The sequence below is a fragment of the Theropithecus gelada genome, chromosome 12 (assembly GCF_003255815.1).
Source record: "Theropithecus gelada isolate Dixy chromosome 12, Tgel_1.0, whole genome shotgun sequence".
In the NCBI taxonomy this organism is placed as follows: domain Eukaryota; kingdom Metazoa; phylum Chordata; class Mammalia; order Primates; family Cercopithecidae; genus Theropithecus; species Theropithecus gelada.
In genome coordinates this window covers 54,417,844-54,443,023 of record NC_037680.1, presented here as the reverse complement: position 1 = coordinate 54,443,023, position 25,180 = coordinate 54,417,844, and the positions used below count along the sequence as shown (strand labels likewise).

Genomic DNA, 25,180 nt, shown 5'->3' with positions numbered 1-25,180 from the left:
CCCGGCCATGTGAGGTGTCAGTTGGCCCCTACTGGGAGGTGCTTCCCAGTTAGGCTACTCGGGGGTCAGGGACCCACTTGAGGAGGCAGTCTGTCTGTTCTCAGATCTCAAACTCTGTGCTGGGCGAACCAATGCTCTTTTCAAAGCTGTCAGACTGGGACATTTAAGTCTGCAGAAGTTTCTGCTGCCTTTTGTTCAGCTATGCCCTGCCCCCAGAGGTGGAGTCTACAGAGGGAGCCAGGCCTCTTTGAGCTGCCATGGGCCGCACCCGGTTCGAGCTTCCAGGCCTCTGTGTTTACCTACTCAAACCTCAGCAATGCCAGGTGCCCTTCCCCCAGCCTCTTTGCTACCTTGCAGTTCAGTCTCAGACTGCTATGCTAGCAATGAGCGAGGCTCCATGGGCATGGGACCCTCCAAGCCAGGCATGGGATATAATCTCCTGGTGTGCTGTTTTCTAAGACTGTTGGAAAAGTGCAGTATTAGGGTGGGAGTGACCCGATTTTCCAGGTGACATCTGTCACAGCTTCCCTTGCCTAGGAAAGGGAATTCCCTGACCCATTGTGCTTCTCGGGTGAGGCGATGCCTCGCCCTGCTTCGGCTCATGCTCGGTGGACTGCACCCCTTGTCCTGCACCCACTGTCTGATAAGCCCCAGTGAGATGAACCTGGTACCTCAGTTGGAAATGCAGAAATCACCCGTCTTCTGCATCGCTCATGCTGGGACCTGTAGACTGGAGCTGTTCCTATTCGGCCATCTTGGAACATCCCTCCAGCATGTTGTTTTATATATCTTTAGGGTAGCTGGGGAAAAGTCATTCTTTGATTCTGCCACTTCATGATTTTTTTTTTTTTTTTTGAGACAGACTGTTGGTCTGTGGCCCAGGCTGTAGTGCAGTGGCATGATCTTGGCTCACTGTACCCTCTGCCTCCTGGGTTCAAGCTATTCTCCTGCCTCAGCCTCCTGAGTAACTGGGATTACAGGTATGTGCCACCATACCTGGCTAATTTTTTGTATTTTTAGTAGAGACAGGGTTTCACTGTGTTGGCCAAGCTGGTCTTGAACTCCTAACCTCAAGTGATCCATCCGCCTCAGCCTCCCAACATGTTGGGATTATAGGCATGAGCCACCATGCCCAGCCTTGGGTGATATCTTGAAGAAAGAAATTATGTGGTTCCAAGTTTGTTTCTGGGTCTTCCCATCAACTCCAATAAAGCATATAGACAACTATCATGTCATAGGATCTGAGTCCTTTTGTCTCCAAGTAAAAAACAAAATAACAGAATTTTTTTCTGCATAATTATTCATCTAAGAACACATAATAAGTCTACAGGAATGAGATAGGCCCTAGACATAGGAATAGTGGACAAAAGATATATGCCTCAAACTAACAACTTCACAACCTATAATTCTTTTAGAGTTCTATGCACCTCAAGATTTCTGGCTTTTCCAACTGTAAGAGTCTCCAGACATCTCTGAGGACCCATCAGCAGTGAACAAGTTAATTAGTGATTAACACTAACAGAAATAAATTGACCACTTGATACAAGCAATAATGGGACTCAAGATAGGTTCATTGACTGAGAAGAGTAAAGAGAATCTACCAGGGAACTCAAGCTGAACTGACTACCTCAGCTTTGCCAAAAGCAAACCATGTTTAAGTCAGGCCTGCCTGACTTGAAAGGGTCGATCAACAGCCGTCCTTGACCTTGTATCTATCATCTCGCCTTCTGACTCTGTGACTTTATTATTCTGAAGTTCTGACCCCAATTCTTCAATTATAAAAACAAACAAACAAACAAACAAGCAAGAAACCTAATTAGAAAGGAAACATTGATGGTTACAATACAGAGATCAACTACTTTCTCAATGTTATATTTCTATAATTTCTTAGACAATCTACTACATGATTGTTTCACATTGTATAATTTATTATAAAATCTTCCAAAAGGTGAACTGAATTCAACATTATAATAACATAAGACTTCTGCTGATAAGACTTCATCCATACATTTTATAGTCCTTAAAGGATCAGCTGCAAAAAATTTATTTTTCAGTTAACACACAGGTGAAGAGCTCATATCAACTGTACCAACCAACCCCCCCCAAAAAAATTAATAGTGATAGCCAATATTTATTGAGAATGTGTTATGCACTAGGCACTGTGGTAAGATTTAGTTATCTTATTTAATCCTCACAAGGTTCTATGAGATAGACACCATTACTTCCTACGTTTTACATGTGAGGAAGCTAGACTTGAATAGTTTTAGTAACTTGCCCACGTTTATACAGCTGGTGACAGGCAGAGCCCAGATGCAAACTCAAATTATCCAGCTCTGTTTAGATTCTACAGTTTTACCATTATTGGAAATATTAAGGATTATATTCAGGTTCTGTTCACCTGTTCAAGGCTGGATTCCTGTCCATGAAAGAAGGCGGCTCCTTGATGGAATATGGAGTTCAAAAATCTGCTAGAATGCATTCCAGAAGCTGTTTTAGCCATTCACATCCATTGACATCAGGTAAATGATTATTTTTGTGCAAAGATCCCAACAATTGTGTCGGGTTTGGAGAGTTTGGAACAAGAAGCCTCAGGAAACTTCATGGTTTGCAATATAATCTATTAATACCTGTGAAGGCGATACTACTACTACTCCTATTACTACTACTACTACTAGTACTACTACTACTGACAGTAGTGATAGTTAACACTTACTAGAAGCTTTCTTAATTTCCCCAAGGTCACACAGCTATTAAGTTGGAGAGCCAGGATTTGAACCCATATTGTTGGAGCCACAGTTTGTACTCTTAACCACCACAAATTGCTGTCTCTGTAAACAATGAGCGGCAGTCTGTTCAACATCTTTTCACAATGCCCTTTACTAAAGTTGTGAGACAGTGTTGCCAAGGACTAAACAATGTTTCTGGAAGCTATGTTGTGAGTGTGCAAAATGGATAGTTTCTTTAAATATGAAAAACTTTCATTTTTCATCATAACTAGTCAGTACCCAAACCTGCAGGAAAGGAATCTGTTTATGTTACTAGGAATTAACTGGAGGATATAGTTAACAGATTTCCTACAACATTTTAGAGAATTTTCAAGGCAGAGTTTGAGTTGCTCTATGCAGGTCTTATACTTGCATATATCCATCAGAAAACAAGAGATGTACAATTTGTCTCTGAGAAAAAACCTGAAGCTCTAGTGTATACAAGCAAGCAACTTATTCTAGAAAAAAACTGCACATTTCTCTTTATTGTGAAACTTTTTGTAAACTCTAGGTGACCTGTAAGTAGGGCACGGAAGTTTCAGCCATACCAGTGATCTATTGGTCCAATAGCTTTTTGCTGTTTGGCTACAGGGAATGTCCTTTGGGGGCATTCGTTGCTTTAGTCATGGATTAGTTTGATTGCAGGGGCTAGACACCTACTGAAGCAATCAAACATAAGTGGAGTGGGGTATAACATCCCAGAAAAAAACATCTAGGGACAGAATTTGGGAAATGGAGAGTTTCTAATGTTTCTAGACTGATTCCTGTTCTGTATTCTGAATGTGGTGATATACTTGTGTAGCACTTTATGATTTATAAAATGCTTCACCATATACTATCTAATTCATTCTTGCTGCTATGAAAGGTAAGAATTACTCTCCTCATTTGGAGGGTAAAGAAACAGTCTGAGAGAAGTTAAACGCTCAGTTTTGGAGCTGGGCAGGGGATTCAGGACTTGTGGCATCACATGCAGTAATTGTTATACCTCCCAAGAACTTCTTATGTGACCATGATAATGAGAGGGTTTATATCAGAAAACTATATATTTTACTGATACACACACACACACACACACACATATAAACTTTCTGCTTTTGGAAAATATGGCAAAATCAGGATTCTTCACTTCTTTGGTCATTGCATTATTTTTATGAAACAGCCTATTACTGGAAAAAATATTTGAAAGACATTTGCAATTCATGATGTGCCTACTCTTCATGAAGCAAGAGCTTCAAGCTTTTGGGGAGATATTTTATTTCTTCTATGTTTTCCTTCTGCAGAAGTCAATCTTTGCTAACATATTTAATCATAGACTGGAAAAAATAAAATGACCTGGTGTTGAACTGGTCACAATAGAATGGCAAGCAGTATTAACTTCTCACTCTGTTCTAGCACATTAGGCTGAACATAAACTACTGTTTGTACCACTGACAAGTTTCTTTATGGTTTTTGAGCTATATGAAACACCAACATGCACAGAGGCCTTGAGGACAAATTGCTAACTCTTCAAAGTAGCATAGTGTGGTGAAAAGAGCCCAAGCTTTAGACTCAAGCATCTCTGAGTTAGCATCGGCTCAGTTATTGGTAAATTACTTAACATGAGATAAGTTACTTAGCTTCTCTTAGCTTCAGTTTCTTTGTATGTATAATGGGGCCAATAATATTCACTTTGCATGGTTGTTGTGATTATTCTATGTATCAAAACCCTGGCACAGATTTTTGCATACATAAATGCACAGGTTATATGGTAGGCTCCTGGTAAATGATAGCCATCATTGCTATTATCTGAGGAATCAGTAAGTCTCGTAATTACCTCAATTTCTTTGCAGTTTAAACTGATCACAAGTCTCATTTAGTGCCTGTTTTAAACACTAGCTCACCGTATGTGGTGCTGGAGTAATTGGTATGACTCTTATGTCTCCGCTTGTCTACTGGCTTAGAAGATCAATATTCAAAGCCAAAGTTATGAGCCATCTGCCACTGCAAAGCCAGACTATGTTGTCTTTCTCTCTTCAAAGCAAGTTTTGATGTCTGAAGAACCTTGATCTGTCTTTTCTGGATAGTCACATCTGTGTACCTTAGCAGGATTTGGCTAATATCTTGAATTTAGTGTGAAAGAAGGACCCAGTGGAGAAATTTCCTGGGGAATTCAAGCTATTTATAAGCCATCAATGTGAATCATCTGCCCATGACAGATACTGTCCGTTAGGGAAATAGCATTGATTCTTATTTTAAAAAAGTACAGTTCCTTAAGTTCCATTTCACAAATGGGCACCCAGTACCTAATATCAGCCAGATATAATATAATAGTATAAGGCTGCATTGCATAAACCACAACCAGAAATTATCTTTGTGATAGTATCAGTTAGAAACTATAACTAAAGGCAAATGATTTGTTTTTATCCTGTAAAAGGGAAAAAAATCCATAAAATCTTTAGCATCCATGGATGCCTCAGCCCCCATGTCCAAGGGGGCCAGCTGTCCCTCACCTCCCACCATTCTCTCTAATGATTTAACATGAGGTTAATGCAGGCAGCTTTGCATCAATAAGCAATGCCTGGGTTAAGCGCTCTTGCCCCTAAGTGTAGGTTTTTGTTTGTTTCTTTGTTTGTTTTTAATTTCTATGTAATATAGTTATAATTTTAGAGGCTTCATGGCCGAATGTCTTGAATGCCTGCAAGTTTTTAAAATCAGGTTTAGCATTCTGAATGTTACTTAACAAAATCACATACTGAGGCCCATTGTGGGGAGAATGGAAAGTCCATCATGTAAAACAGATTAGCTACATATTAACATCTTTCAATTTGCCACCAGTTTATTGACTTGGAATAGCCATTTACTCTTTAAAATTGTATATGTAAGGGTAAAGTTCCATGTTAGATCTTTCAGAATATGAAATAGATCAAATATATCAGTAGGATGGATGGATTTATTTATTTATTTAGAGACAGAGTCTTGCTCTGTCACCAAGGCTAGAAAGCAGTGATGTGATCATGGCTCACTGCAGCCTTAAACTCCTGGACTCAAGCCATCTTCCAGCCTCAGCTTTCTAAGTAGCTGGGACTGCAAATGTGTGCCACCACACCAGGCTAATCTTTTTCTTTTGTAGAGATGGGGTCTCAATGTGTTGACAAGACTGGTTTCAAACTCCTCAGGTGATCTTCCACTTTGGCCTTCCAAAGTGTTGGGATTACAGGCTTGAGCTACCCATACCTAGCCTCAGGATGAATTTTATTTAATTTTATGTATCTTTAGAATGCTTGAATAAGAACTATTTATGAGGTATGTGAAGCCAGCTGAGGCTGCATAAGAAAATTACATTTACTAATTGTCCTCTTTCCTCACACAAGAACCTAGACCCATTTAGAAACAGAGAAAAGGAATAGTAATGTTTACACCATGCCTTTACAATTTTTTGAAAAGAAAGCAAAAACCTTTTATGTGTGAAAATTACTTTTGCGTGATCATCTCAACTTTGGGGCATATAATTAATGTGGGCCTTATCAGAAATTTATGTTCAAGGTAGTCCTTTAATTTGCAGGCTAGTTCAGCTGTTTTGTAACATCTAGGGGTATAATGCTTGAAATATTGTCTTTTCGAGGAGAAAAGGATACAGGGCAGGTGTGACACTGGACAGACAGCACTTCCAAAGAGGAATTTACTGCTTTTGATGCCTCGGCAATGACACCTGTCACCCAAAGTGTTATGAAAAACTGGAAACTTGCCATGCGGACTTAAAATAAATATTAGTTTCTACCATTTTTGAAAAAAAAAATGTGTGTGAAAATAGCTCATTGTAAGTCTTATCTAGTTAAAAGTTAATACTGAATATGCCTTCTTTACAGAAGTCACATGGTTCTCTAAAAAATTTTCTGGCCGGGTGCGATGGCTCACACCTGTAATCCCAGCACTTTGGAGGCTGAGGCGGGCAGATCATGAGGTCAGGAGTTCAAGACCAGCCTGACCAAATATGGTTAAACCCCATCTCTACTAAAAATACAAAAATTAACTGGGCGTGGTGGTGCACGCCTGTAGCCCTAGCTACTCGGGAGGCTGAGGCAGAGGTTGCAGTGAGCTGAGATTGCGCCACTGCACTCCAGCCTGGGTGATAAAGCAAGACTCTGTCTCAAAAAAAAAAAGTTCTGAGCTTGGCACGGAGATTCACACCTGTAATCCCAGCAGTTTGGGAGGCTGAGGCAGGAGGATTGCTTGAGCCCAGGAGTTCAAGACCAGGCTGGGCAGCATAGCAAGACTTTGTATCTACTAAAATTCAGAAAGATTAGCTGGGCATGGTGGCTGTGCCTGTCGTTCTAGCTACTCAGTAAGCTGAGGAGAGAGGATCACTTGAGCCTGGGAGATTAAGTCTGCAGTGAGCTATGATTGAGCCACTACACTCTAGCATGGGCAACAGAGTGAGACCCTGTCTCAATAAATGAATAAATAAGTAAGTAGATACAAATTTCTGACGGCTCATTTTTGTCATTCTATATTTGTTGACATTAAATTACATGCATGTCAGACACTAGTATCAAAGTCATAAAAATTACTTGGACAAAACAATGTAGAAAGAATTGTAAAGAACTTTTGAACTTTGTATAAATGGAATAATTCTACATGTATCCTTTTGTTTCTTTTTCTGCTCAACATTATATTTTTGAGATTAATTCATGTTGAAATGTGTAGCAATAATTTCCAGTGCCATATAATGTTCCTTTGTATAAACATATCAAAATTTGTCCGTCCTACTATTGACAGACTTTTGAGTTATTTGTAGTTTTATTTATTTATTTATTTATTGCTATTATCAATAATGCTGCTATGGGCATTTTGTGTAGGTCTCCTGGAATCTTGGCATCATATTTGCATGACCGCAGACTTTTAACTATTCATTTTTGTAACTTTTATTTATTTATTTTTAACTCTTAGGTTTGGGGGTACATGTAAAGATTTGTTATGTAGGTAAACTTGTGTCATGGGGGTTCGTTGTATAACTATTTCATCACCCAGGTATTAAGCCTAGTACCCAATATTTATTTTTTCTGCTCCTCTCCCTACTCTCACCCTCCATCCTCAAGTAGGCCCCAATGTCTGTTGTTCCCTTTTTTGTGTTCATGAGTTCTCATCATTTAGCTCCCACTTATAAGTCAGAACATGTAGTATTTGATTTTCTGTTTTTGTGTTAGTTTGCTAATAATAATTGCCTCCAGCTCTATCCATGTTCCAGCAAAAAACATGATCTCATTATTTTTATGGCTGCATAGTATCCCATGGTGTATATGTACCACATTTTCTCTATCCAATATGTCCCATTGATGGGCATTTAGGTTGATTCCATGCGTGTCCTGCAAAGACATTGATTCCATGTCTTTGTTGTTGTTAATAGTGCTTCAGTGAACATTCTTGTGCATGCCTTTATGGTAGAATGATTTATATTCCTCTGGTTATATAGCCAGTAGTGGGATTGCTAAAAATATGCAATGAATGAATGCCTCATGAATTTGCTCATCATCCTTGTGCAGGAGGCATGCTAATCTTCTCTCTATCATGCCAATTTTAGTATATGTGTTGCCGAAGTGAGCACAAGGATTCGTTTCTTAGTTATTCATTTTTCTTCTGCTGCTGCTGCATCTTCCTCTTCACAGTTAATATATATGAGGCCAGGACCACCATGGTCACCAGAGCACAAATTCTAGCTTTCCCTACCAAGCCCATTCCCCTCATGGCCACCTGATGTATGGACAGGGTCCTCATTTACCTCCCAGCCAATAAAAGAACAGGCCACTCATGGTGGGTATGAAAGTATAGGTCATGCAGATGTTTGGGATGAACTCAGTTAATGACTCCCCCTCAACCTTCTTTTAATATGTTTGTGTTTTCTCTTACTGTGCAGTACTGGTCCATGTCATTGGCCCATTTTTCCTATTGAGTTTGCTTTTTGCTTATTGATTTGTAGGAGCTCCTTATATATATGTATTCTGAACACCACCCTCCTTATTGGTTATATGTATTAACAAATATTTTTCTTCTCTATTGCTTGATTTTCATTCTTTTTTTAAATAATGTGGAATGAAAGAAGTCAGACAAGAATGCATACTGCACGGCTGATTTAGATAAAACTGTAACTGTAGAAAATGCAAACTACTCTCTAGTGACAGGAAGCAGGTCAGTGTTATCTGAGGTATGATGGGGTGGGAGGGATGGAAGGTGGGATTAAAAAGGGCATGAAGAAACTTTGGGGTGGGTGATAGTTATATTCATATCTTGATTGTGGTCATTTCGTGGGTGTAACCATAAGTTCAGATTAATAAAATCATATATGTTAAACATGTACAGTTTTTTTGTATTTCAATTATATCTCAATATATCTGCTTTTTATAAAAATAAATTTGAATATTTACATTAAAGGGTATCTAATCTATAACCCTTAGCAATTTTTTAAAAGTATACTCTAAGTTCTGGGATACATGTGCAAAACATGCAGGTTTGTTACATAGGTATACATGTGCCATGGTGGTTTGCTGCACCCTTCAACCTGTCATCTAGCTTTTAAGCGCTCCCATGCATTAGGTATTTGTCCTAATGCTCTCCCTTCCCTTGCCCTCCACTCCCCAACAGGTCCTGGTGTGTGATGTTCCCCTCCTTGTGTCCATGTGTTCTCATTGTTCAACTCCCACTTGTGAGTGAGAACATGTGGTGTTTGGTTTTCTGTTCATGTGTTAGTTTGCTGAGAATGATGGTTTCCAGCTTCATCCATGTCCCTGCAAAGGACATGAACTCATTCTTTTTTATGGCTGCATAGTATTCCATGGTGTATATGTGCCACATTTTCTTTATCCAGTCTATCATTGATGGGCATTTGGGTTGGTTCCATGTCTTTGCTATTGTAAATAGTGCTGCAATAAACATACGTGTGCATGTGTCTTTATAGCAGCATGATTTTATAATCCTTTGGGTATATTCCCAGTAATGGGATTGCTGTGTCAAGTGATATTTCTGGTTCTGGATCCTTGAGGAATCACCACATTATCTTCCACAATAGTTGAACTAATTTACACTCCTACCAACAGTGTAAAAGCGTTCCTGTTTCTCCACAGCCTCTCCAGCATCTGTTGTTTCCTGACTTTTTAATAATCACCATTCTAACTGGCATGAGATGGTATCTCATTGTACTTTTGATTTGCATTTCTCTAATGACCAGTGATGATGAGCTTTTTTTCATGTTTGTTGGCCACATAAATGTCTTCTTTTGAGAAGCATCTGTTCATAGCCTTTGCCCACTGTTTCGTGGTGTTGTTTGTTTTATTCTTGTAAATTTGTTTAAGTTCCTGGTAGATTCTGGATATTAGACCTTTGTCAGATGGATAGATTGCAAACATTTTTTCCCATTCTGTAGGTTGCCTGTTCACTCTGATGATAGTTTTCTTTTGCTGTGCAGAAGCTCTATGGTTTGATTAGATCTCATTTGTCAATTTTGGCTTTTGTTGCAATTGCTTTTGGTGTTTTAGTCATGAAGTCTTTGCCTATGCCTGTATCCTGAATGGTATTGCCTAGGTTTTCTTCTAGGGTTTTTATGGTTTTGGGTTTTACATTTAAGTCTTTAATCCATCTTGAATTAAGTTTTGTATAAGGTGTAAGGAAGGGGTCCAGTTTCTGTTTTCTGCATGTGGCTAGCCAGTTTTCCCAGCACCATTTATTAAATAGGGAATCCTTTCCCCACTGCTTGTTTTTGTCAGGTTTGTTGAAAATCACATGATTGTAGATGTGTGGTGTTATTTCTGAGGTCTCTGTTCGTTCCATTGGTCTATGTATCCGTTTTGGTACCAGTACCATGCTGTTTTGGTTACTGTAGACTTCTAGTATAGTTTGAAGTCAGGTAGCATGACACGTCAAGCTTTGTTCTTTTTGCTTAGGGTTGTCTTGGCTATACAGGCTCTTTTTTGGTTCCATATGAAATTTAAAGTAGTTTTTTTCTAATTCTGTGAAGAAAGTCAATGGTAGCTTGACGAGAATAGCATTGACTCTATAAGTTACTTTGGGCAGTATGACCATTTTCATGATACTGATTCTCCCTATCCATGAGCATGGATTTTTTTTCCCATTTGTTTGTGTCCTCTCTTATTTCCTGAGCAGTGGTTTGTAGTTCTCCTTGAAGAAGTCCTTCACGTCCCTTGTAAGTTGTATTCCTAGGTGTATTATTATCTTTATAGCAATTTTGAATGGGAGTTCACTCATGACTTGGCTGTCTGCTCGTCTATTGTTGGTATATAGGAATGCTTGTGATTTTTGCACATTGATTTTGTATCCTGAGATTTTGCTGAAGTTGCTTATTAGCTTAAGGAGTTTTTGGGCTAAGACAATGGGGTTTTCTAAATACACAATCATGTCATCTGCAAACAGAGACAATTTGACTTCCACTCTTCCTATTTGAATACCCTTTATTTCTTTCTCTTGTGTGATTGCCCTGGCCAGAACTTCCAATAGTATGTTGAATAGGAGAGGTGAGAGAGGACATCCTTGTCTTGTGCTGGTTTTCAAAGGGAATGCTTCCAGCTTTTGCCCATTCAGTATGATGTTGGCTATGGGTTTGTCATAAACAGCTCTTATTTTTTTGAAATATGTTCAATCAACACCTAGTTTATTGAGACTTTTTAGCATAAGGGCTGTTGAATTTTATTGAAGGCCTTTTCTGCATCTATTGAGATAATCATGTGGTTTTTGTCGTTGGTTCTGTTTATGTGATGGATTACATTTATTGATTTACATATGTTGAACCAGCCTTGCATCCCACAAAAGAAGCCGACTTGATCATGTTGGATAAGCTTTTTGATGTGCTGCTGGATTCAGTTTGCCAGTATTTTATTGAGGATTTTTGCATCAATAGTCATCAGGGATATTGGCCTGAAATTTTCTTTTTTTGTTGTGTCTCTCTCTGCCAGGTTTTGGTATCAGGATGATGCTGGCCTCATAACATGAGTTAGGTAGGAGTCCCTCTTTTTCTATTGCTTGGAATAGTTTCAGAAGGAATGATAGCAGCTCCTTTTTGTACCTCTGGTAGAATTCGGCTGTGAATCCATCTGGTCCTGGACTTTTTTTGGTTGGTAGGCTATTAATTACTGCTTTCATTTCAAAACCTGTTATTGGTCTATTCAGGGATTCAACTTCTTCCTGGTTTAGTCTTGGGAGGGTGTATGTGTCCAGAAATTTATCATGCCTTCTAGATTTTCTACTTTATTTGAGTAGTACTGTTTCTAGTATTCTCTGATGGTAGTTTGTATTTCTGTGGGATCAGTGGTGATACCTCCTTTATCATTTTTTATTGTGTCTATTTGATTCTTCTCTCTTTTCTTCCTTATTAGTCTAACTAGTGGTCCATCTATTTTGTTAATGTTTTAAAAAAACCAGTTCCTGGATTCACTGATTTTTTTGAAGGGTTGTTCATGTGTCTGTCCCCTTCAGTTCTGCTCTGGTCTTAGTTATTTCTTTTCCTCTGCGAGCTTTTGAATTTGTTTGCCCTTGCTTCTCTAGTTCTTTTAATTGTGATGTTAGGGTGTCAATTTTAGATCTTTCCAACTTTCTGTTGTGGGCATTTAGTGCTATAAATTTCCCTCTCAACACTGCATTAGCTGTGTCCCAGAGATTCTGGTGTGTTATCTCTTTGTTCTCATTGGTTTCAAAGAACTTCTTTGTTTCTGCCTTAATTTCATTATTTTCCCAGTAGTCATTCAGGAGCAGGTTGTTCAATTTCCATGTAGCTGTGCGGTTTTGAGTGAATTTCTTAATCTTGAGTTCTAATTTGATTGCACTGTGGTCTGAGAGACTGTTTGTTATTATTTCCATTCGTTTGCATTTGCTGAGGGGTGTTTTACTTCCAATTATGTGGTTGATTTTAGAATATATGCTATGTGGTGCTGAGAAGAATGTATATTCTGTTGATTTGTGGTGGAGAGTTCTGTAGATATCTTAGGTCCACTTGGTCCAGAGCTGAGTTCAAGTCCTGAATATCCTTGTTAATTTTCTGTCTCATTGATCTGTCTAATATTGACAGTGGAGTGTTAAAGTCTCCCACTATCATTGTGCGGTTATCTAAGTCTCTTTGTAGGTCTCTAAGAACTTCTTTTATGAATCTGAGTGCTCCTGTATTGGGTGCATACATATTTAGGATAGGTAGCTTTTCTTGTTGCATTGATCCCTTTACCATTATGTAATGCCCCTCTTTGTCTTTTTTGATCTTTGTTGGTTTAAAGTCTGTTTCATTAGAGACTAGGATTGCAACCCCTGCTTTCTTTTTACTTTCCATTTGCTTGACAAATATTCCTCCATCCCTTTATTTTGACCCTATGTGTATCTTTGCATGTGAGATGGGTCTCCCAAATACAGCACACCAATGGGTCTTGACTCTTTATCCAATTTTCCAGTCTGTGTCTATTAATTGGGGTATTTAGCCTATTTACATTTGAGTTTAATATTGTTACATGTGAATTTGATCCTTTCATCATGATGTTAGCTGGTTATTTTGCACATTAGTTGATGCAGTTTCTTCATAGTTTCATTGGTCTTTATATTTTGGTGTGTTTTTGCAGTGGCTGGTACTGGTTTTTCCATTCCATATTTAGTGCTTCCTTCAGGGGCTCTTGTAAGGCAGGCCTGGTGGTGACAAAATCCCTCAGCATTTGCTTGTCTGTAAAGGATTTTATTTCTCCTTCACTTATTAAGCTTAGTTTGTCTGGATATGAAATTCTGGGTTGAAAACATTTTTCTTTAAGAATTTTGAATATTGGCCCCCACTCTCTTCTGGCTTGTAGGGTTTCTGCAGAGAGATCCACTGTTAGTCTGATGGGCTTCCCTTTGTAGGTAATCTGACCTTTCTCTCTGGCTGCTCTTAACATTTTTTCCTTCGTTTCAACCTTGGAGAATCTGCCGATTATGTGTCTTGGGGTTGCTCTTCTCAAGGAGTATCTTAGTGGTATTCTCTGTTTTTCCTGAATTTGAATGTCGGCCCACCTTGCTAGGTTGGGGAAGTTCTCCTAGATAATATGCTGAAGTGTGTTTTCCAACTTAGTTCCATTCTCCCTATCACTTTCAGGTACAGTAATCAATCATAGGTTTGGTCCTTTCACGTAGTCCCATATTTCTTGGAGGCTTTGTTCATTCCTTTTCATTCTTTTTTCTCTAATCTTGACACCTTATTTCAGTAAGTTCATCTTCAATCTCTAATATTCTTTCTCCTACTTGATAAATTTGGCTATTGATACATGTGTATGCTACAGGAAGTTCTCCTGCTGTGTTTTTCAGCTCCAATAAGTCATTTATGTTCCTCTCTAAACTGGTTATTCTAGTCAGCAGTTCCAATAGCCTTTTATCAAGGTTCTTAGCTTCCTTGCATTGGGTTAAAACATGCTCCTTTAGCTCAGAAGTGTTTGTTGTTACCCACTTTCTGCAGCCTACTTCTGTCAGTTTGTCAAACTCATTCTCCATCCAGTTCTGTGCCCTTGCCAGAGAGGGGCTATAACCATTTGGAGGAGAAGAGGCATTCTGGTTTTCTGAATTTCAGTTGTTTTTTGCACTGGTTTTTCCTCATGTTCATGGATTTATCTACCTTTGATCTTTAAGGCTGATGGTCCTTGGATGGGGTTTTTGTCTGGGGGTCCTTTATGTTGATGTTGACGTTGATGTTATCACTTTCTGTTTGTGAATTTTTCTTCTAACAATCAGGTCCCTCTTCTGCATGTCTGCTGCAGTTTGCTGGAGGTCCACTCTAGACGATGTTTGCCTGGATATCATCAGTGGAGGCTGCAGAACAGCAAAGATTGCTGCCTGCTCCTTCCTCTGGAAGCTTCATTCTAGAGAGGCCCTGGCCTAATGCCAGCCAGAGCTCTCCTGTATGAGGTGTCTGACAACCGCTTTTGGGAGGTTTCTCCCAGTGAGGAGGCACAGGGGTCAGGGACCCACTTGAGGAGGCATTCTGTCCCTTAGCAGAGCTGGTACACTGTTGCTTTTCATTTGTAATGGAAAATCCAGGTTCTTTTTTTTTTTTTTGAGACCGAGTCTCATTCTGTCACCCAGGCTAGAGTGCAGTGATGAGGTCTTGGCTCACTATTACCTCTGCCTCCCGTGTTCAAACAGTTCTCCTGCCTCAGTCTCCTGAGTAGCTGGGACTACAGGTGCATGCCACCATGCCCAGCCCAAGCTCTTAATTTTAATACAACTTGATTTATTGATATTATAGAAATTTGCATTTTTGTTCTTATTCTTGAAACAGGGTATGAAGAAAAATATTCTCCTATAGTGACTTTGGAAATGTTTATAAATTTGTTTTCATATTAAGTATTTAGTTTAATTGTAATTCCTCTTTTTTGTGTTAGGGTGTAGGATATGAATACAATTTTATTTTTTTCTATTTGAATAAGCAATTGACCTAGGGTCATTTATTGAGTAGTTCATCTTTTCTTATGATCTGTGATGCTTGCTTTGCCATAAATCCATTTTTTGTATGTGCATGGGTTTGTTACTAGGCTCTCTATTATTCCATTGGTTTATTTATCTATGCCTGTATTACCATCATACTGCCTTAATCTTTGTAGCTCATAGAAATTATTAATATCTAGCAGAGTGAATCTTCTCCCCGACCCCTATGCCTTGTTCTTCCTCAGGAGGGTCTTGGCTTCAGCTGGCCCTTTATTCTTTCATGTCAGTTTTATAATCAGCCTGTTGAGTTTCACACATACACACACATACACACTGTGATAGGATTTCTATTGGAATTGCACTGAAGTTATAGGTCAGTTTAGGGGGAATTACAGATTTATGAAGTCAGTTTTCCCAATAATACAATATTGTTTATTGCAATTTAATCTTCTTTAATGTTTTTTAAGACTTTTTTTTTTTAGTTTTCACTATAAAAGTCTTACACATTCTTTGCTATATTATATCCTAGGTATTTAAAAATGTTTATTGATGTTTTATTTTTTATTTTTTATTTATTTTTTATTTATTTTTATTTTTTGAGACGGAGTCTCGCTGTGTCTCCCAGGCTGGAGTGCAGTGGCATGATCTCGGCTCACTGCAAGCTCCGCCTCCCGGGTTCACGCCATTCTCCCGCCTCAGCCTCCCAAGTAGCTGAGACTACAGGCGCCCGCCACCACGCCCGGCTAGTTTTTTTTTTTTGTATTTTTAGTAGAGACGGGGTTTCACCATGTTAGCCAGGATAGTCTCGATCTCCTGACCTCGTGATCCACCCGCCTCGGCCTCCCAAAGTGCTGGGATTACAGGCTTGAGCCACCGCGCCCGGCCTATTGATGTTTTAAACAGTATATTTGAAAAATTATATTTTTAGTTAATTGTGGTTATCGAGAAATGCAGTTTACTTTTGTGTATCAATTTGGAATCCAACAACTCTTATTTAAATTTTTATCCGTAGCTGTTTAAGATTGTGTAAGCAATCATATCATCTGCAAACAATGATGGTTTTCTTTCTTTACAATCCCTTACCTTTTATTTCTTTTTCTTACCTCCTTACTGTGCAAGAACCTCCAGTATCATGTAGAACAAGACTGATTATAACAGATCTCTTTGTCTTCAAACTGAGCTTATAGAAAATGCTTTCAGTTTAATCATTAGGTATGAGGTTTCTGTGGGTTTTTTGAGATTCCCTTTATTGGGTTAAGAAAGTTCCCTTCTATTCCCAGTTTGCTGAGGAGGTAGTTGTTATTATTTTTAAAATCACAAGAGAATGCAGAGTTTTATTAATTTTTTCTGCCTTTATAAAGATATGATTTTTTTACCTTACACTGTTAATGTGGTGAATTACTTTAATGGCTCTCATATTAAACCAATCTTGCATTCCTAGGAAGCATCAACTTGGTCATAAAAAGTTACCTTTTTTATACATTGTCTGATTTGTTTCACAAAATTTTTGGTTTTTAGGGTTTTTTGCATCTGTATCTATTCATGAGCAAGACTGTCTATATTTTTATATTTTCCTTCTCTTTTTCTTTTTTTGTCACCCAGGCTGGTGTTCTGTGACACAATTACAAGATTCACTGCAACCTCAACCTTCTGGGCTCAGGTGATCCTCGCACCTCAGCCTCCCAAGTAACTGGGACTACAGGCACAAACCACCATGCCTGGCTAATTTTAAAACATTTTTTTATAGGGACAGGGTTTCACCATATTGCCCACTCTAGTCTCAAACTCCTGGGCTCAAGCAATCTTTCTGTGTTGACCTCCCAAGGTGCTGGGATTACAGGTGTGAGCCACCATGCCCAGCCTTTTTTTTTTTCCTTAGAATACTCTTGTCTGGTTTTGAAAGCAAGGTTATATCACAAATGAACTGGGAGAATGGTCTTTCTTTTTCCATTATATGGAATAGTTTGTAATAAATTAGAATTGCCCAATGCTCTGATGTTTTGTAGAATTTCCTAGAAATCTATCTGGATCTGAGGATGTGTGTGTGTGTGTGCGCTAATAGGAATATCTTAAACTACGGATTCAATTTCTTTAAAGCTTATAGGACTCTTCGTGTTCTCTAGTTTTTTGAAAGATTTTTTGGGTAAGTTTTTATCTATTTATTTCATCTAACTTTTCAAATTTATTGGCACAAAGTTGTTCATAACACCATTATATTTGTTTAATCTTTGTAGCAACTATAGTTTTAGCCCCATTTTATTCCTGATTTTTTAAAATATAAGGCCTCTCTCTCTTTTTTCTCTCTTGATTATTCTCTCTAGAGAATTTCATATGTTATTCTTCTTTTGAACTTTGTTAATTCTTGACTTAATTCTAAGTCAGTTTTGTGCTGCTATAACAGAATACCATAGACTAGGTAATTTATAATAAACAGAAATTTATTAGTGCACAGTTCTGGAAGCCAGGGAGTCCAAGATCAAGGTGTCTGCATCTGGTGAGGGCCTTCTTGCTATGGCATAACATGGTGGAAGGCAGCATATGGTGAAAGGGCAAAGACTGCTGGGGAGAGGCAGACCCACCTCTGCAATAATGAACCCACTCAAGTGATAATGGTATGAGTGTATTCATGAGGGCAGAGCTCTCATGACCTAAACACCTCTTAAAGGTCTCACTTCCTAATATCGTCACAATGGCAATTAAATTTTAACATGAGTTTTGAGGGGGGAAACATTTATAAAAATTGTCTTCATTATATATTTCCTGCCATTTTCTTTAACTTTTGCTCTTATTTTTGTTATTTTTTCAGTTTTCTGGAATTTATTTTGCTGTTCTTTTTCCCTAACTCCTTATGGTTGGATGATTATTAAGTTGAACATTTCTTTTTTTCTTTTCCTGAGATAAGTATTTATGACAGAACTTTTAAGAACTCTTTAACTGTGGACCACAGTTTTCATATATGATGTGTAATCATCCTGGTATTTTTATAGTTAGACATTATTTTTCTTAGTATTTTAAAAGTATTTTATAACTTCTATTTTAATTTTTTGATTGATGTGTAATTCAGAAATGTATTCTAAATGTTTAAATATTTGGTTTCACTAATTATCTTTTTATTATTGTTCCCAACTAAAGTGCATTGGAGTTAAATGATATTTTCTGCATGATATCAGTTATTTGACATGGTGATTTCAAATTGGCTAACTTGATGACTTAGCTTTTGGTGAATTTTCATAAAATTTTCATGTCAATCATGGAACTAATTATATGAAATCTCTTGTTGTAGGGTGCAGTGTAGCTAGATGTATCAGATGTACTTGTATATGAGTGTGCTGATGGGTGGCTTATGGTGGGGAAGACAATATCCAATGATGCCTATAAGATAACCTTTCTTAAGAAAGGCAGAGGGACTTGGAAGCTATGAAATTTTTCAATTTGTTTTTGCAACTCCATCTGAAGGAATATCTAGGAGTCTTATAGACTTTGGTAGCCTAAGGCTTGTTGCAATTTCTACTGCTTCTGTTGTTCCGTACTATGCAGATCCTAAAGTGAAGAATTCTAGTTGGTTAAATTGATTGCTCATTTTATTGGAACACCTCAGAAATGAATTGAGATTTATAGAATGGTTCCTGATCCTGTTATTTGCATGAGAGTAAATGCTAGCCGATATATCAGATCTTTCTAGCCCAGCAAAACCCAAACCTGAAAAATATGAATGGTCTAATTAGCTGGCTATTCCAGGTGCTTGAACTAGTTTGTAAAACAACCACTGCAGCATTTTGCTAGCTGGCTAAGAAAATGACATGTTACAAGGCAGCAGGCAAGAGAACAGTTCTAAGAGGGGCTAGTCAACTCTATCCAAGGTGGAATAGCTTAGATGAGAGTGCCAATGAACATGCCGACTCATTTCTCCAGTGTGTCTGGCTAGAGGGCTCCTACTCTCAAACATTTATGTGAAAGCACTTTGATGCTTTATTTAAGGAAAAGGCACACTTACTTGTATTCATCCAGATTATTTACAAATGATTCCTGCTGATGGGATCCAGCCTCTGAATGACCTCCCCACAGGTTGACACCTTCAGTTTGGTATGTCACTTCTACTCTCAAATTATAGGGCAAGAGATTCATGTCCCCATTTTTTTTTTTTTTTTTTAGTGGAACATGTGACCATGTAACTTCTGCAAGGAGTCCAGGTACTCTCGGCACTGTTGCTTATTTGTAACTGAAGCTAGGGTGAACACCAAGGAAATGGAGAGCCTGGCCTGGGAACGGAGAAGAAGGCTTCAGGGATGCAGGAACTTATAGTGGGGAAGGGAGTGTGTATGGAACCAACCAGCTCCAGGGATCCACCTGGAAGGTTGGTGGGAAGTAGTGTTAAGCTGCTTCCAAGTCCTTTTCCCAGTGGAAGATGCCTGACTTTTTTCTAACCTGGGCTTTCAGTGGTGGAACACACTGCTGTGGCTGGAGGACTTGTTCACAGCAATCTTTTACAAACTTCTATTTACTGGTTTAATAGTTTGTTGAGTTTTTTTTTTTTTAGTTGGTAGTATTGATTCTTCTGGAAAATCAGGATGTTTTCCAAGATTATATATGCTATGCCACATAAGAGGTTGTGATATTTCACATTAAATGTGGAGAGGGTCCGAATCTGAGTTGAAAAATCCATCCATTTCACATATCAGAATATTGCCCAATTATACTATCTTGACAGTCTTTCTGTTCTTTGTTCTTTGTGATTTTCAGGCAATACCATCAAGTTCCTTTGGCATTATGGGTAGCAGGTCAATTGGACCTTTTATGAGAAGAGTTTTTTAGCTAGGATGATAGAGACTTAAAAAAACAGCCAGGGCCATTTGGATTGCTAGCTTAGACTCACTTATATCTTGCTAAAAGTATAGAGTGCTATGGTTTTTCATAAATTATTTATGAATATTGACCCACCTCCAGCTTGACAGCTGTCATCTGGTGTATGTTGCCTATCTATTTTACTGGCAATTCAGTAGCATAATGACTTCTATCCTTTTGGAGGGCACTTTTGAAACTATTGTGCTGTCTTAGATGGTAATTTCATCACCCTTAGGAAATTATGCTAATTTTACTGATTTCTAAACCACTTTTCTTCATGTAACTTCCTCATGTCATAATAAAACCACTTATAACATGTAAAATAAATTCTAACACCTTTTTTTTAGTGGTAGTGTGTTTATATCATAATATAATCCATTTCCTGTTGAATATGTAGATATTTTTCAATTTTTCCTTATCATAAATTCCTAGAAATGAAATTATTAAAGAGTATAAAAATTTTTAAAGACTTTTGTTACTTGTTGCCAAATTGCCCTCCATATTTATTGCACTAATTTATATTCTCATTAGTGTGTACAAAAGTAGACATTTCACTGGTCCTATCAATAAAGCTAGATATTGGCCTCTTAAATGATTAATACTATAGTATTTCATGTTAAAATAGGAAATATGTCTTGCCAAGGTTTGAGTAAATTTTTTGTTTTACTTTTGCAATTTATTAAGAGATGAGTACATTTAAGTCTGTATTCTGCTTGAAATTAATTTTGATGTCTGATGTGAGATAGAGGTCTAACTTCTTTTTCCCAAATATAGCACTAGTTGAATAATCCATAATTTTCTGACTGATTTGAAATAATACTCTTTTGATTAACTAAATGCACTTATTTCTATAGACATTTATTTCCACATGCATATATACATATATAGGCATATATGTGGCTCTCTATTCTCATTCATCAATTTTTCTATTTTTTTTTTTTTTTTTTTTTGAGACTGAGTCTGGCTCTGTCGCCCAGGCTGGAGTGCGGTGGCCGGATCTCAGCTCACTGCAAGCTCCGCCTCCCGGGTTCACGCCATTCTCCTGCCTCAGCCTCCCGAGTAGCTGGGACCACAGGCGCCCGCCACTTCGCCCGGCTAGTTTTTTGTATTTTTTAGTAGAGACGGGGTTTCACCGTGTTAGCCAGGATGGTCTCGATCTCCTGACCTCGTGATCCGCCCGTCTCGGCCTCCCAAAGTGCTGGGATTACAGGCTTGAGCCACCGCGCCCGGCCAATTTTTCTATTTTTAGAACAGTTTTAATTATTGTTGCTTTGAAATAGATTTTAAAATCTATTTAAAAATACTCATTGTATTTTTATCATCATGTTTTCACAAGAAAGTATGAACTAAAACATTTTGAACATTTAAAAAACATTTTTAAAAACACATTTTATTTAAAAATCTGTTTTTAAAACACATTTTATTTAAAAATCTGTTTTTAAAACACATTTAAAAATGTGACTTTAAAATATTTCAAAACCTAAAAAAGCTTTAAAAAGCAGACTTTAAAAAATTACTTTTTTCTTTTCTTTTCTTTTCTTTTTTTTATTGAGACAGAGTCTCACTCTGTTGCATAGGCTGGAGCGCAGTGGCGCAATCTTAGCTCACTGCAACCTCCGCCTCCTGGGTTCAAGTGATTCTCCTGCCTCAACCTCCTGAGTAGCTGGGATTACAGGTTCCCACCATCACGCCTAGCTAATTTTTGTACTTTTAGTAGAGATGAGGTTTCACCATGTTGGCCAGGCTGGTCTTGACTCCTGACCTCAAGTGATCCGCCCACCTCGGCCTCCCAAAGTGCTGGGATTACTGGCGTTGGCCACTGCGCCTGGTCAGAAATTACTTTTTAACATTAAACTTTTGTCAAAGAGGAATTGTAACTTCCTATATTAACAATAAAACCTTTATGTAATTAAAATATAACATATCTCTATGACTTTATAAATTATGGTATTTGCCATAAATGTGGGAAGGATCAGCATGTGATTGAGACAGCTGCCTACATATCAGTTACATTTTTGGGCCATTTTTCGGGTTGTCTCAGTTGTCTTCAGTGGAAAGAATTCCAGAGCTCTCTGTTGGAGGTGGTCCATGTTAGGTTCTGATGAATGGATGAGACCAGGTCTCCATTGTCTCACTGTTACATCTGTTCTTCTGACCTGGACCTGGCTTTTCATGCATCACTGTCTCGACCTTGGCTTGCCCTGTATTCTCTACTTTCTGACTGTTTGTCTGGTGTCTGAATCACAGCTTCGTGCTGATAATTCCCTTGCTCTTATTTGCAGACTCCCTGGCCTTCCTGGTTTCACCTTAGAGCCTCATTTCCCTGATTCATTGCAGTTCTTAGATGGTCTCACTGTGCCAGGGAGAAAGGTGCCTTCTGGTTAGCTGATCCTTCCCATAGCTCTTTCTTCAGGTACTGGCCTTTTCTTAGACATTTTCATTATACACAATAAAGCTTATAGAGCATGACGTTGCATTTTAACTCCAGGTACAATATATTTGCAGACTTACTGTAATAGATATCTGGGCTGTCTGTTAAAGCAGTTTAAGAATTTATCATTTTCTTTTTTATTATGTCAGTTGCACTTTGGTTTCAAGTGTGGTGTGGGTCTTCATTTTCCTGTGAATTTCCCTTGAGATTTGTATTTATTATAATGAAGAGAAATAATAGGAGTCATGATGATAAGACAGGACCAAAGAAAAGTGCCAAGTAAGAAAGGAAGAACAGAGGGAAGTAAGATCAGCAAACAACATTTACTTTAGCAACATGACTAAAACACATGCCCCAAACAACATGGTAATCACAATAACTTTTGAAATTTCATATCACATTATTTGATGGTGTCTATCAACCATCAATTCTATTTGAAAGACTTAAAGAAAGGTATGCCCTTTAAAAATTTAGCAAATAGAGCTTACCTGTATGAATGTACAAAATACTCCACTTCCAACTACATCACTTCAGGTCCATAAAAGAGTGAAGCTTCAGAAACAACTTTTGATAATCTTTTGTACTATTTAGAACTCTTTAGGAAAGAATTTGGAGATTCTTTTTGTTTACCATACAGCAATGAAATTGTGCCAATACATATTAAGAACAACAATGATAATTTTTCACTTTTTCTCAGCAAATATCAAATTAGGAGGCGTAAAGAATGAGCTCTGTAGTTGCCACATGCTGTGTCTTTGTTTTCATGCAATGTAATCTCAAGTCTTCCATCAATTCAGAACAATTAGTTCTTCTTTCTATGAAGAAAGGCAGAATAATATATTTCAAGTTATTAAAGACTAATCAATTTTTGAAAGCTTTGCCTTCCAACCATTTTCTGGAAAATAAGTGACGTCTACTGATAAGTCGTAAGTGTAAGGAGATGATTTTATGAATTAGAATTAAATGAGTATTACTAAATGATATATCAATAAAAGCAATTTTTTGAGCTTCAGAAAGTTTGGCAATCTATTGGTTTGTATTTCAATGGATTATTCATTTTATATTTTTTATTTCCATTAGCTTCTCTATATTACAACTCCATAAGGCATTTGAAAGAGGATGTAGACAAAATATGAGACTGAACTTTTTCTCTGAATCTTTTGGTAGGGCAATGGGCTAATGTGATGTTGAAAAAGGTATGCAGGCCTAGTTCATTAAGCCTTCAGGGAAAGTGGATGGAAAAGACAAAATAAAACAAAAGCTAAAGCTCTAAAGCATGGTTTATAATCCGTTGTCTTCAGACCCTGGAGGCCTTGGATTTTTTTTTTTTTGGAGATGGAATCTTGCTCTGTTGCCCAGGCTGGAGTGTAGTGGTACAATCTCAGCTCACTGCAACCTCTGCCTCCCGGGCCCAAGCAATTCTCCTGCCTCGGCCTCCCAAGTAGCTGGGATTACAGGTGTGCACCACCATGCCTGGCTAATTTTTTGTATTTTTAGTAGAGACGGAGTTTCACCATGTTAGCCGGGCTAGTCTCAAACTCCTGACCTCAGGTGATTCACCCGCCTCAGCCTCCCAAAGTGCTGGGATTACAGGCATGAGCACCTCATGAGGCGTTGGATTTATTAAGTGACGCTCTAATTCAGTGGTTTTTAACCCTACCCTGACCAACAGCCAGAAGTCAGATCCCCTCCAGGGCCCCTCCCACTACCAATTGTGATTTAATTGGTTGGGGTGGGGCTAAAGCATAAGTACTTTCCTAAAGGTCCCAGGTGATTCCAGTATTAACAACCTCTGTTCTATTCCTATGTACATCTAAGTGTCTGTAGGCCGAAGAATACTTTATATACATGCATATCTTATTTCACCTTTTCTCTCTAATTTCTTTATAATTTTTCTCTATAATCTTCTCCACAACTTACAATTATAACTTTATAATTTTTGAGCTATATTTTGTAACTCAAAGACAAGGTCATTTGAAAGTGTTATGGAATTAATAGGGGCTTTTGTTGTTACATGTTTCCTCATAAGTATGTTCTGGAAACATAATTACATCATGTGGACACTCTTAGACTTGAACAGTTTGAGCATTTTGGCTATGAAGGACCTAAGGTAGATTTGTGATTCTGGTTTTTAAAAGTCACCCTTGTAGATTAAACGTTGGTCAAGATTAGTTCTTGGCTTAATCATGAGTACTGGAAAATTTTACTGTAAAGTATTGGGGATAGAGTCCTTAAATACAGAGGAAATAAAAGATCTTAGGCGACCCATCTTTGCCATGAATGTGGGACCCGGATAAGATTCTCAACTCTGAATCTTGCCTTAGGGAGCCTCCAGTGGTTTCTCTGAGAAAGTAGAAAGAGAAGATGGATTTCTTTTGCTTCAAAGCTTCTTTCGTACTTCTAAAGCATGTTTTTTGAGGGCTGATTGGGATTCTTGAGCATATTAAATATAATTCATTCTCAAAGACATGAAACCTGAGTTCAGAGGTTGCTTTTTAGAGCCTTTGTGGATCTTGAAGGTGGGAATCCTTTTTCTGGATGTGCTTCGTGGCACTACATTCAACTCCGAAACTTGCAGACGGGGTCCAAGTGCAAGATCCGGGGTCAGAAATGTATCCAATTACTGTTCTCTATGAAGGAGGCACAGGTCGGTTCCTTCACTGAGAAGTAAAAATTGCTTTTTGCCTTGTGACTTTGTCTTTTTAAAGGTTAAAAATCACAGCTGCATGTTATATAC

General features: G+C 38.1%; 1 protein-coding gene and 1 pseudogene across 2 annotated transcripts in view; one reads left to right on the top strand and one right to left on the bottom strand.

Moving 5' to 3' along the window:
- PDE11A (phosphodiesterase 11A) overlaps nt 1-25,180 on the top strand; it is a 501,616-nt gene that overhangs the window by 61,651 nt on the left and 414,785 nt on the right. The gene's annotated exons all lie outside the window — the stretch shown is intronic.
- On the bottom strand, nt 8,232-8,346 carry LOC112636886 (annotated as a pseudogene).